Source organism: Mizuhopecten yessoensis, unplaced genomic scaffold (assembly GCF_002113885.1).
Source record: "Mizuhopecten yessoensis strain PY_sf001 unplaced genomic scaffold, ASM211388v2 scaffold2905, whole genome shotgun sequence".
Taxonomy (NCBI): Eukaryota; Metazoa; Mollusca; class Bivalvia; order Pectinida; family Pectinidae; genus Mizuhopecten; species Mizuhopecten yessoensis.
The window spans coordinates 39,581-51,331 of record NW_018404778.1 but is presented as its reverse complement, the minus strand read 5'-3'; positions in this window follow the sequence as shown (position 1 = coordinate 51,331).

Here is an 11,751-nt window from a genome sequence, read left to right as displayed (position 1 = left end):
TGTTCCGTTACGCTTACTGATATTTGTTTGTATACAAGACTTCACGAGTTACCTCCCTTGGTTTGGTGTCTACTATATATATTTCTTGTATAATATTCTACGAGTTACTGCCCTTTGTGGAACTCTTTTACTCTTTATCATCGAGCAGCCATTGTGAGCGTACAATGAGGCACGCTTCATCAACATACCTTGTTTTGTGAAATGTGGACTTGGTTGAGCCATAGTTGTAAGTGTCAATCTAGCCAAAATAAGGCAAATATAGTAAATACTCAAATAATAATCCTTTACACCTTGATAATATAGATAACTTGCAATATTTTATGTATTTTGTTCCTTTCATGTCAAAGCACGTGGTCGTTAAGTCATTTCGGCCCAGAAACCAGTCATGTGTTTTCTAGTCTATTTTATACTATAAATTCACTGTTTATGACATGCAAGCTAAGGTATAATTATGTTGTTATTTTGTACATTTCATAAGTTAGTTGTCGGCGTATGCATTGCCCTAGAAACCAACACAAATATAGATAATTATAACTGTTATCAGTTCATATGTGTTGAGTGTAATGGCACAGTGCCAGTATACAATATTACCTGTGCAGACCGGAACCTCTGTATGTTGAAACCTCTGTAAAGCGAAGTTTTCTGTATTTCCTTCTCATTATGTTATAGAGGTCGACCAATGTATTTTTATTCCAATATTAGTGTTAAAATCGGTCATATTTACATGTTTCTGGTGCTGATACATTTAGCAGGTAAATTTACTTAAAAGATAACTCTGTCCATATAACAATTCAGTAATGTTTAATTCCAAAATGTAATAGATGTTTTGTTTCTGTATTTTGCAGTCTTCACGTTTACATGTCAATCGGTTTACCATGATTTAAGGATGGAAATAAAACCAAATATATACCAACACGTACACTTTGCGTTATCGTACAGTTACAGGCCCATTTCAAGAATTACCTTTTCCAAATTTGAAGTTGTCCCCATTAGGATTGGTCCCAAAAACGAAGCCCAATGAGTTTCGGTTGATTCACCATCTTTCTTTTCCCCAGAAATCTAGTAGTTCAGTCAATTCCGGCATTCCACATGAATGCTCCACAGTCCAGTATGCTACAGTAGATGATGCTATTGTCAAGATAAAGTTATGTGATCAGGGGGCTTTTATGGCCAAGACAGATATCGAGTCTGCTTATCTAATTGTGCCAGTCCATCGAAACGTATTTGAATTACTGGGTTTCAGGTGGGAGGACAGGTATTATTTTGATACCTGTTTACCAATGGGGTGTTCATCTTCCTGTCAAATATTTGAAAACTTCAGTACGGCGTGAGGAGGGCTTTCCGCTCCCCTCTCATGCTCAGACAGTCGTTCGGGGCGCTTGGATATTCCCCTCATTTCAAAATAGGTAGTGTTCCCCAAATCCTAGATAAGCCCCTGTCATTTGTTATTCCGCTAATTGACGTCTCAGTAATACGCCACTGCACTTAGTATTACGATGTAAACGCACAATTGTGTTGATGTTGTAACATGGTGTCAGAAGCAAAATGGACAAGTTATTGGCACCAGCGCCTTTAAATCTTATCGGCAATGTTGCAGAGAACTGGCGTAAGTTCAAGCAACAATTCCAGATTTACGAGACAGCGACGGGAATTGACCAGAAAGATGACAAAATCAGGTCAATGACTTTTCTACACGTGGTAGGTCCAGAATCTCTCGAAATCTACATGTTTACATGGGCAAATCAGGATGACCAACTTAATTTGACTGCAATTTTTGTTAACAGTTTGCGAATTACTGCAATCCCCGAAAGATTGTTATTTATAAAAGGCACGTTTTTAACACTCGAAATCAGAGCGACGGCGAGAAATTTGATGCCTATGTGACAGACTTACGTAATAAAGCTTCCACGTGCGAATTTGACACGTTGAGGGAAGGTCTTATTCGTGATCGCATTGTCTGCGGGATTAATAGTGACTCAGTCAGATTCTGGCTTCTCGGAGAGAAAGACTTGACATTACAAAAATGTACAGACATTTGCAGAGCGTCGGAAGCTTTCTTTGCGAAGAATGGACGATTCGTCCAAAAGATATAGTTCATCACAAACCGCAATCGCCTCCCTATTTATGTAAGTAACGGATTCCAAAATTCACAAATTGGCATAAATCAATTTCAACATAGGAAATGCTAAATCACGAGTAATATGAAATAAGTTGTTGTACGAAGCCAATGCTGAAATACAATCTACCGATCACAGTGACGAAATGGCAATTGCTAGAAATGCATGTTCGTCCCAAAGTATCTGTCGGAGCGTCACGTACTTTTAAATCAGTTGGCAAGTTATGTTTCATCCTTTACAATGGTATTGTGGAAAAAGAATCCCATTGGAATTAAGCCATAGTGTGACTTTAAGGGTCATCTCAGCTAAAGGCTTAAATTAATTTAATCCAATCCAGTTTTTTGCGGCAACTGCACTCATGTAGGAGGAGTGACCTCAGTCATCGTATAAGTCAACCCAGGTTCTAGTATAGGGTTCCACGTGGTTCCTAGCGTACAAATGAACAAGTCCCAAATAACATTTAATAGACTATTACAGAAGATAGAAGTAAACAAACATGAACACAAGAACACGACGAGGGCCCTCACCTACGGCCACCGCTGGGACACATAACTAACAAAGCGGGTCAGCTACATACACAAACACAAGTAACGTTGTACATTCACACCCACCTTATAGACACAGACCCGTTAAGAGAAGGCCAGACACGATAGACGAGTTAGAGCTACTACCTAACTGAAGATTTGCACGTGTATTGCACTAACCGGCAGCCAATGACAGCCAAGCTAACACGTTGGAGTCGTGAGCCAATCAGCTAAGGTCTAGCTTCTGGACAGTGACGGAAATAGGAAAGTAAATAAACAACATGGACGACACGAGTGACAGTCCCAAATCCCAGCGACAGTAATACATCAATAACAGGCACAAGGCAGCTTTCAATTCATTCACGCCCTCACACAACCACCGATCCACATGCACACCCCGATAGTAACTTGCATGCACACGTACATACCAGTATAGGCATATACACACCCTAACAACCCGTACTTCTACACACTTCCCTTTCTTTTATTAAAAATAGCTATATGCAACAATTTACATAAAAGGTTGACGTTTAAACACCGTCTATCATAAATATATAAATATACTACGATTAATGTCATGTGGACATATGTTACGATAATCTCATTTAAACATGTATAATATCTGTACAACAAGACCTAAACTTTCCAACATTTAGCAAAAATAAAATTATTTCGTTGTAATAAAGGTGTTTTTTATTTTATTTTTGCATATAAATTTACAATGACATTATCAAATCTCACAATATCCAGCGATATTTCAGAAGCCGTCATGTTTATTTACATTGGATATTGTAGTTCCGGTCAGTGTTGTAATTAATACGCTAAGAATGGTGTATCATTTCAAACTTTGTTAGTTTCTTGCACCTAAACATAAATTATAATCAAACTTTCACTCATTTTTTTTGTAAAGATTACATTTCGGTGAATTTTGTTATGTTTATAAACTAAATAGATGGAATATATATGTCATGGTTGCTTGCATATACTTAAAAACAGATAAAAACAAATAAAATAACTTACCTTAGGATTAAGACACAGAACACAGGATTTCACGTCTGTTTTATACCGTCAAATGTGGCCGTGTGAGACAAAAATGGAAAATGTCGGTCAAATTTACAAAATTCCCATTGTTTCAGTGTACTTTATCACTCTTAATTATGTTTTATTAGAACCACTTCATTCCAGTGGACTCACCTTTGCCTTCCGCTATAATTGCCTATATGTCACCTGTCATTTGGTGCTATCTGAAAGCTAACACTGTGGGTATCCAGTTACAGTTAGCCTGCCCGAAGGTGCTATGTGTCAGATAGCACCTTTTGGCAGTACTACAGTAACAGATAGCACCTTTTTGCAATGGGATTGTAGCAATTATGCAGATAGCACCTAATGTAATAATTAAATATCTTTGTTAATTATTGCATAAGGTGCTAGAGTATTGGACATCTACAGAACAAGAACATACTACATGTACCACATTTCACACACAGCACACACATCCAGACGTGTTTACATATACATCAGTATCATAATCACTAAACATTAACAAAACACTTATACACACACATATACATACGTACATAATATACACTCCTACGACATACATGCATACACATGCACGTACATACACACTAACATCAGCAAGTCTGCATGCACTTACATACGTACACATGCATGTAAATACAAACATACATGCCAATTATTGCATGTATCCATATAAGCACCAGAAAACATGCACTCTACTAACCCGTATTGCGTTTGTTTTTGAAGAGAAAACAAATAGATCGACAAATAGGCAAATTGTAGTATACAAAAAATTCTCAAAATAAATCCTTCCATTCCATCCATCTTTGATCAAATGTTTCATTGTATAAATTTTTTACTGATAAAGCTTTCTCAATATTATATCTGAATGCAAGAAACTCATTCAAACCATTTAAACTTAACTTCTGTTTTTTTCTGGAAACAGTATATATATAATATTTTGTATACAAAATAATATAGTTAATGGGCATAGGAGCATTTTCAGTAATTCCAAAAAGTATTGTTTCCAACTTAAAATCAATGATTTTCCTTATTCTGCTAAATAATCTCTCTTTTAAATCTTGCCATAGCTTTAAGGACTGTGGACATTCCCAGAATAGATGTTCTGTAGTTTCTATTTCTATTTTACACATATTACAGATATTGTCATTTGACATCCCAATAGTATTTAAATAGTTTTTAATTGGGAGGATACAATTTTGTAATCTGTATTGAAACCATTGCAGTGTTGTGTCTTTTGTAACTTTAAAGACAATACTATATGAATTTTTCCAATTTATATTTCTAAAATTTTCTTTCAATACCCATTTTCTTTCAGCTGTATTTACTAATTTAATTTTACTATTTAATATGTCATACATGTCTTTACAACCTTTTTTTTTCTTTATGATAATATAAATATGACTTGGTATGAAGGGCCTCTCCAAAGTTGTTTCTGCAGTTAAGTTATAATTTAATTGTTCACAACATTGCCTAATAGACTGGCATATACTATGATAAATCAAGAAGTTTCCAGAGTTTATATTGTATTTCAGTTTAAAATTTACAAAAGTTAAAAAAACATTATTTTGCTCTAATAGATCACAAACATTTTTAACACCCCGATCGAACCATTTTCGGACAAAAAAAGACTTTTTGCCAATACCAAAAAGTGGGTTATACCAGATTGGGAGAGTTAAGAACTGCTTAATAGATTTTACATGTGTTACTTCTGAAACATTTACCCATGCCTTAAAAACATCCTTCCAAAACATATTACTAGTCTTAAAATTTTTAATAAAATCAATTCCCATATCCGATATATTTTCTACTGGAAAGTGCTCTGCTTCAAAAATATGTATCCAGCTTTTCCCATTATTTTTCAGTAATCTTCGTATCCAAGTGGACTTCAAACTAGATATGAAATTATTGATGTTAATCATTTTAAGGCCTCCACTTTCATACTTTTTGATTATAGTATTTCGTTTAATTTTGTCAACAGGAGATTGCCAAATGAAGTTAAAAAATATTGTGTTCAGCTGCTGAATAAAAGTGCTGGTTGGTGTAGGAATTGCAATGAACAGATGATTAAGTTTTGGTATAATTATTGATTTCAATACTACAATACGACCAATAGGGGTTAAAATCCTACGTGACCATTGGGTTATACTGTTATTTACATTTTTTAGGGCTTTCACATAATTCAAGCTTATAATCTCTTCTAAGATAACTGAAAAATGAATACCTAGCAAATCAAATTTTGTTTCCCCCCATTTTAATTTCCATCTATGATGGTAGACATCTGCGCTGAATTTCTTGCTGCCAATCCAAATAACTTTTGTTTTATCATTATTAACTTTTAGACCTGACATTCTACCAAAACAATCTAAAGTATTTAAAGCTTCATTGAATGAGTTTCTAGATCCATCTAAAATTATTGAGGTATCATCTGCAAACTGTGAGAGTTTATAATCCTTATGTTTTATTTGTATACCTTTGATATTTTTATTGTTTTTGACCAAAATTGCTAATATTTCAGCTACTAGTAAGAACAGATACGGGGAGACTGGATCACCTTGTCGACATCCTCTTTGTATATCAAAAAAATCAGACAGTATACAATTTTGTGTTATTGCAGAAAAAGTATTTTTATATAAAGTTTTGATCCATTTCTTAATGCTTTCACCAAAATTAAAAAAATCAACTACCTTGTATAAAAAATTCCATGAAACAGAATCAAAAGCTTTTTCAAAATCAATGAATATTAGAAGTCCAGGTATATTGTTTAATTCAGTATAATTCATAATATCATAAATTAGTCTAGTGTTTTCACCAATATATCTACCACTTAAAAAACCTGTTTGTGTCTCGGAAATAATATGGTCTAGAACTGATTTAAGTCTGTTGGCTATACAAGCTGATGCTAGTTTATATACAACATTTAGCAAAGTAATTGGTCTCCAGTTTTTCATAAAATGTCTAAGCTTATCACCTTTTGGAATACAAGTTATAATTCCCTGTCTTTGTGTAATTGATAATTCACCGTTATTATACCCAAGATTCAAAGATCTAACAATAAAAAAATTCAAATTTACCCAAAAGAATTTAAAAAACTCACTTGTATAGCCATCAGAACCAGGTGATTTAAAGTTTTTCATGTTTTTTAAAGCAAAAAGGAGTTCTGTTTCTGTTAATTCTCCTTCAAGGCTTGAACGTTGATCATCAGTTAATTTAACAAACTCTAGACCATTTAACAAATTATTTAGATTAACATTTTCTATGTTATCAGAGTGGTCACGATCAGCATATAGCTGTTTGTAAAAATTCATTGTTTCTGCAAGAATATCACCTTGACTTGTTAAAACTTCACCATTATCTTTTTCAATTTTAACTATAGTTTTGTTCACATAATTATAAGTTTCTAAATTACAAAAATATTTTGATGGTTTTTCGCCCTCATCTAGCCAAGTTACCTTTGAACGAATCATGTGTCCTTTCATTTTATTTATTCTAATATTTTCTAACTCCATCTTCTTTTGTTCATATGCCTCCAAATTTGATGCCCATGTATTGTTACCTTCAAGTTGTTCTAAATCATATAGCAATTCTTTTTCTCTTTTATCCCTTTCCTTTTTTCTAAATGATGAATATGATATGGTAATTCCTCTTATCTCCATTAACAATGTTTCTAAAAATAATTGATCATCAATACATAGTACAAGTTCTGAATCTGTTACATTTGAAATGTCATTATTATAAATAGGTGAACAGTATTGTTGTTTTACCTTAACTATTGTTTCTTTAACTTTTTGTACATATTCTTGGTCATATAAAAGACTATTATTAAATTTCCATAGGCCCCTTCCTTTTACAAAATTACTTATTTTTATTTCTAATGAGATAATTGAATGGTCTGACCTATAACCTATATGAATATTACTTTTATCAATATAGTTAGAGATATTTTCTGAAATTAGAAAGAAGTCTAATCTAGCTTGTTTTACAGGGTTCTTCTTTCGCCATGTATATCGTCTATAATTAGGATGGAAAAATCTAAAAGGGTCAATCAAATTTATATCTTCTATAAGTTTTAAAAGCCTTGTACGAGCATTTGGGTTATTTATATTAACATAATTGTTTGTGTCTTTTTCTGGGTCTAAAACTAAATTGAAGTCACCACAAATAATACAATTGGGGTTGTTATAACTAGTAATTTGTTCATATATCTTTTTGTAAAAATCTGGTTCATCTCTATTTGGACCATATACATTTATTAGTGTGAATCTTCTTTTTTTAATACTTATATCAAGAATTATTATATTACCTTGTATGTCTTTCCATTCATTATGAATATCAAATTCAAAATTATTATTAAAAAGTAGACAAACTCCCCTTGAATTATTTCTGTATGAATTAAAAATACATGTATATCCCCATTGTAGCCCTATTTCTTTTTCCTGCTCTGCTGTAAAATGAGTATCCTGAAGACATAAGATAGTTATTTTTTAGGTAGTTAAAAACATCGTTTCTCCTTTCTTTTTGCCCTAATCCTCTACAGTTTGCAGATGCTATTTTGATGTTATTTGACATAATATAGTGAATTTACTATTATCATTTCTCTCTGGTGTTTAAAAGATGAACGACACGATGAAATAAAAGTAATATTATAACCAGAAAAGAAAAGTACGTAAACGGTTATACTGTATCCGTTGTTACTTACATTGTCTATACATAAACTCGCACTACAAACAGATAAACATAAAATAGTACATGAACTACGCATACAATCGCACTACCGACCAACAAACATTTAAATATATATAAAACTAACATGAAAAAAACACACAGAAACACAGAAGAGGTCATGATCTTAAATGACTGAATAAATTTCCGCAAGACGGTTACTAATGAGCAGATGAAGGGGAGATAAAAGAATCACCAGATAAAAATGCACATGTATGTGTACAGCATTTTTTTTTATATTTGAGCCATGGAGTAGAAATGCTCACATGTAGGATTTCTTAAAAAAAAATATACATGCACCTATACTGTCAGTAGATACCCATTTCATACATGTAAACTGTTACCCGTCCTTTAAATATTCTGCCGATACCGCCACCTTATACATCTAGTCTACGTCCAAAAAAACGCGATATTTTGTCCGGAAAGCATGGATAGTATGTAATATTCTGAACGGACAACGGTGTGTCCGGATTTGTTTATGTCTATACAAAAATAAATAAATAAAAGTATTTTTAAGTTTGTACACAAACATTATATAAATGCACTGTAACTTGACTTTCAGATTTTCAATAAGGACTTGTATGAAGGGCGTATTTACGCAGATATTTTATTTTCTTCTGTATTATGGTAGAAAACAAGGGAGATATCACCTCAATTATTTTTAATATTACATTTGAGACGTTTGGATAAAATACTTAGTATTTTATCCAAACACATATGCAACTATAGAAATGTAAATGATTGTATATATACATATATAGTACCAGATAATATATACAGTGCATAGAAGATACCTATTGATTGAGACCCTATTTGGTGCGACGCAATGCGTATACATATCAACACGTATAATCTCAGACATCATCTGATATATTATTCTGTTATACATAACACAAACCCACATCTTCTGTAAAAACTAAACCTGTACAATCCGACATCTTTCGTTATGATAGCAATGTATAATCCGACACTTTTGTTGGGATAAAACCTGTGCAATCTGACACCCTTTGTAAAGATTAACGATTCAATACATTTTGACAACAAATTTTCCATTCGTTTGCATTACGTAATCTGTAGGACCAGTTTCTGCAAGAATGTCGGTCTAATAACCATTAATGGACTTTGTGCTACAAAAAAAATACATATTTGTTATGTATATAGAAATATGTACTTTTTATGTAGGTATTGGACTTTTTATAAAGATGAAACATGCATGAAAATGATATAATGTAATTTGCTATTCAGCTTTTCACTGTGATATTTATGACAAGCACTAATTCCAGCCGACGGTAGGTAAAAACAAGGGAGATAACACATCAACTCTTATACTTACTTTCACATGTAGGAATTATTATAATCATGCACTGCTATACAACTGTAACTGTAATTTCAAATTCAACTTAATGGTAGATAAAGTCTAGATTCATAAATAAAAAGACCCAGATAATATAGTCACGGTATAGTACGTGAATATAGATGATTCGGTGCCTTTGTATATATTGTATATTGTATTTTAATAATATGATCATAATTATTTTAGATCAGTTTTGTACACAAGTTGAAACTTTTTTTTGTACAGGAAATATCTATAACTATGAAATAAATATAGAATGTCAAATATATACCATCACGTCAGTATAGATTTATTAATTATATACTATTAGGTCACTTCGTGTGTGTGCATTATATACTATTAGGTCACTTCGTGTGTGTGCATATATAGTTTATGCAACCACAGTTTTTATCATATTACACATACAACTAAATCGGTCTATATAAAGCTTGTAAGATTGATTGGGACCTCGGTTAATTGTTGCTCAGCGGATTGTTATCATATCAAAGCATATAGACTGACAAATTATTCAGTTAAAACTGCACAATCCGACATATTTTTGCACAATTCAACACCTTTAGAAAATATAACACTGCACAATCCGACACCTGTTGCAGAGAAAGTTCTGCACAATTTGGCATATTTTGACTACAATGTGGTCATTATCTTTTACACATAAACTGAAAATCCAGTTTCTGTAACAGTGTCAGACTATACATAATTACGTATACTACAAATAATATTTGAATATAGAAACATCACTACTTGGTTTTGTACTCATGCTCGAGTGATCCCCACAAATAGTCTAAGTCTTCATCCGATTCAATTTGCATAATTTTTCCACTTTTAGTTTTTATTTTGAGTTTTCCGTTGGTTGACCATGTTCTTTGTATGTATTGGCAATGATAAGCCCGGTCAATCAAACTCTGGTTGTATCTGGTTAAGTCTTCTTTAATCACGACACGATCGTTTTTGAGCATGTGACGATTGTCTATCACTCTAAATTTTGTTCGTCTCTGTACGAATTTGCAGATGACGTTTCGCGGACGTTCCTTTTTGAAAGTTCCTAAGCGATGTGTAGTATCGATATCATCGGAGTCTTATGTCTATACGTAGTTTTGTTTTACACACGTGTACTACCGCTTTAACTGTCTCGTCCATAGTCTCGTCTTTGTTGGTGTCTGACATACCAAAAATCCTGAGAGTTAGCTCGTCCATGTTGTTCTAGGGAATTAATGGCATGAGGAATGTCCTGATTTTCCCGATGTAGAGAATTAATTTGATATTGTTGTTTATTGGATTCAGTTGTAATTTTGTCCACTTTTTTTCCAGTTCTCTGTTTTTATGTTCCAATTCTAAGATTTTGCCTTCGAGAGACTCCATCCCTTCCTTCTGAATAAGTTGTAACTCACTTATTCTGTCATCGAAATTTTGATGCAGGGTACCAATGCTGGTCATATGTTGATCTACCGTAATGAAATTTTTCATCTCTGACCGGAGGTCATCCTTGGTCACAAGTTTGGAAAGTAGGAGTTCTATCCTATCTAGACGGTTGTCTATATCCATTTCAAGAATATCGTCAGTTTGAATTGTGAAATGATCCAATGTTTTTTGATTTTTGTCTAATTTTGCTCGCTTTTTTTCTTTACGTTTGTCCTTTTTACTAAGCGATTTTCCGGAAAAAACTGGACTTTCCTCGTGACTGAGGTCGGAATAGGAGTCTCTGGCTCTTTTTGGGGTTCCCTGATGCTATTACTATCCGCGAAATAAATGTTCACTTAGGAAGGTATCGTATACACACCGATAGTTAACACTGGTCACGTGAGCACATCACCTTACATTGATGTATACAGGTGTATATCACGTACAAGCTATATATGTATAGTGAGTGGTCAGTCAAGCGGAAATTTGACAGGTGGCATGATTACATAGTCAGTTTTGAAATTTCCAAAACAAACATCTATAAAGGCATAATATAGTTTGCTCTTCGATGATAACAATCGTCCTTCTCGGC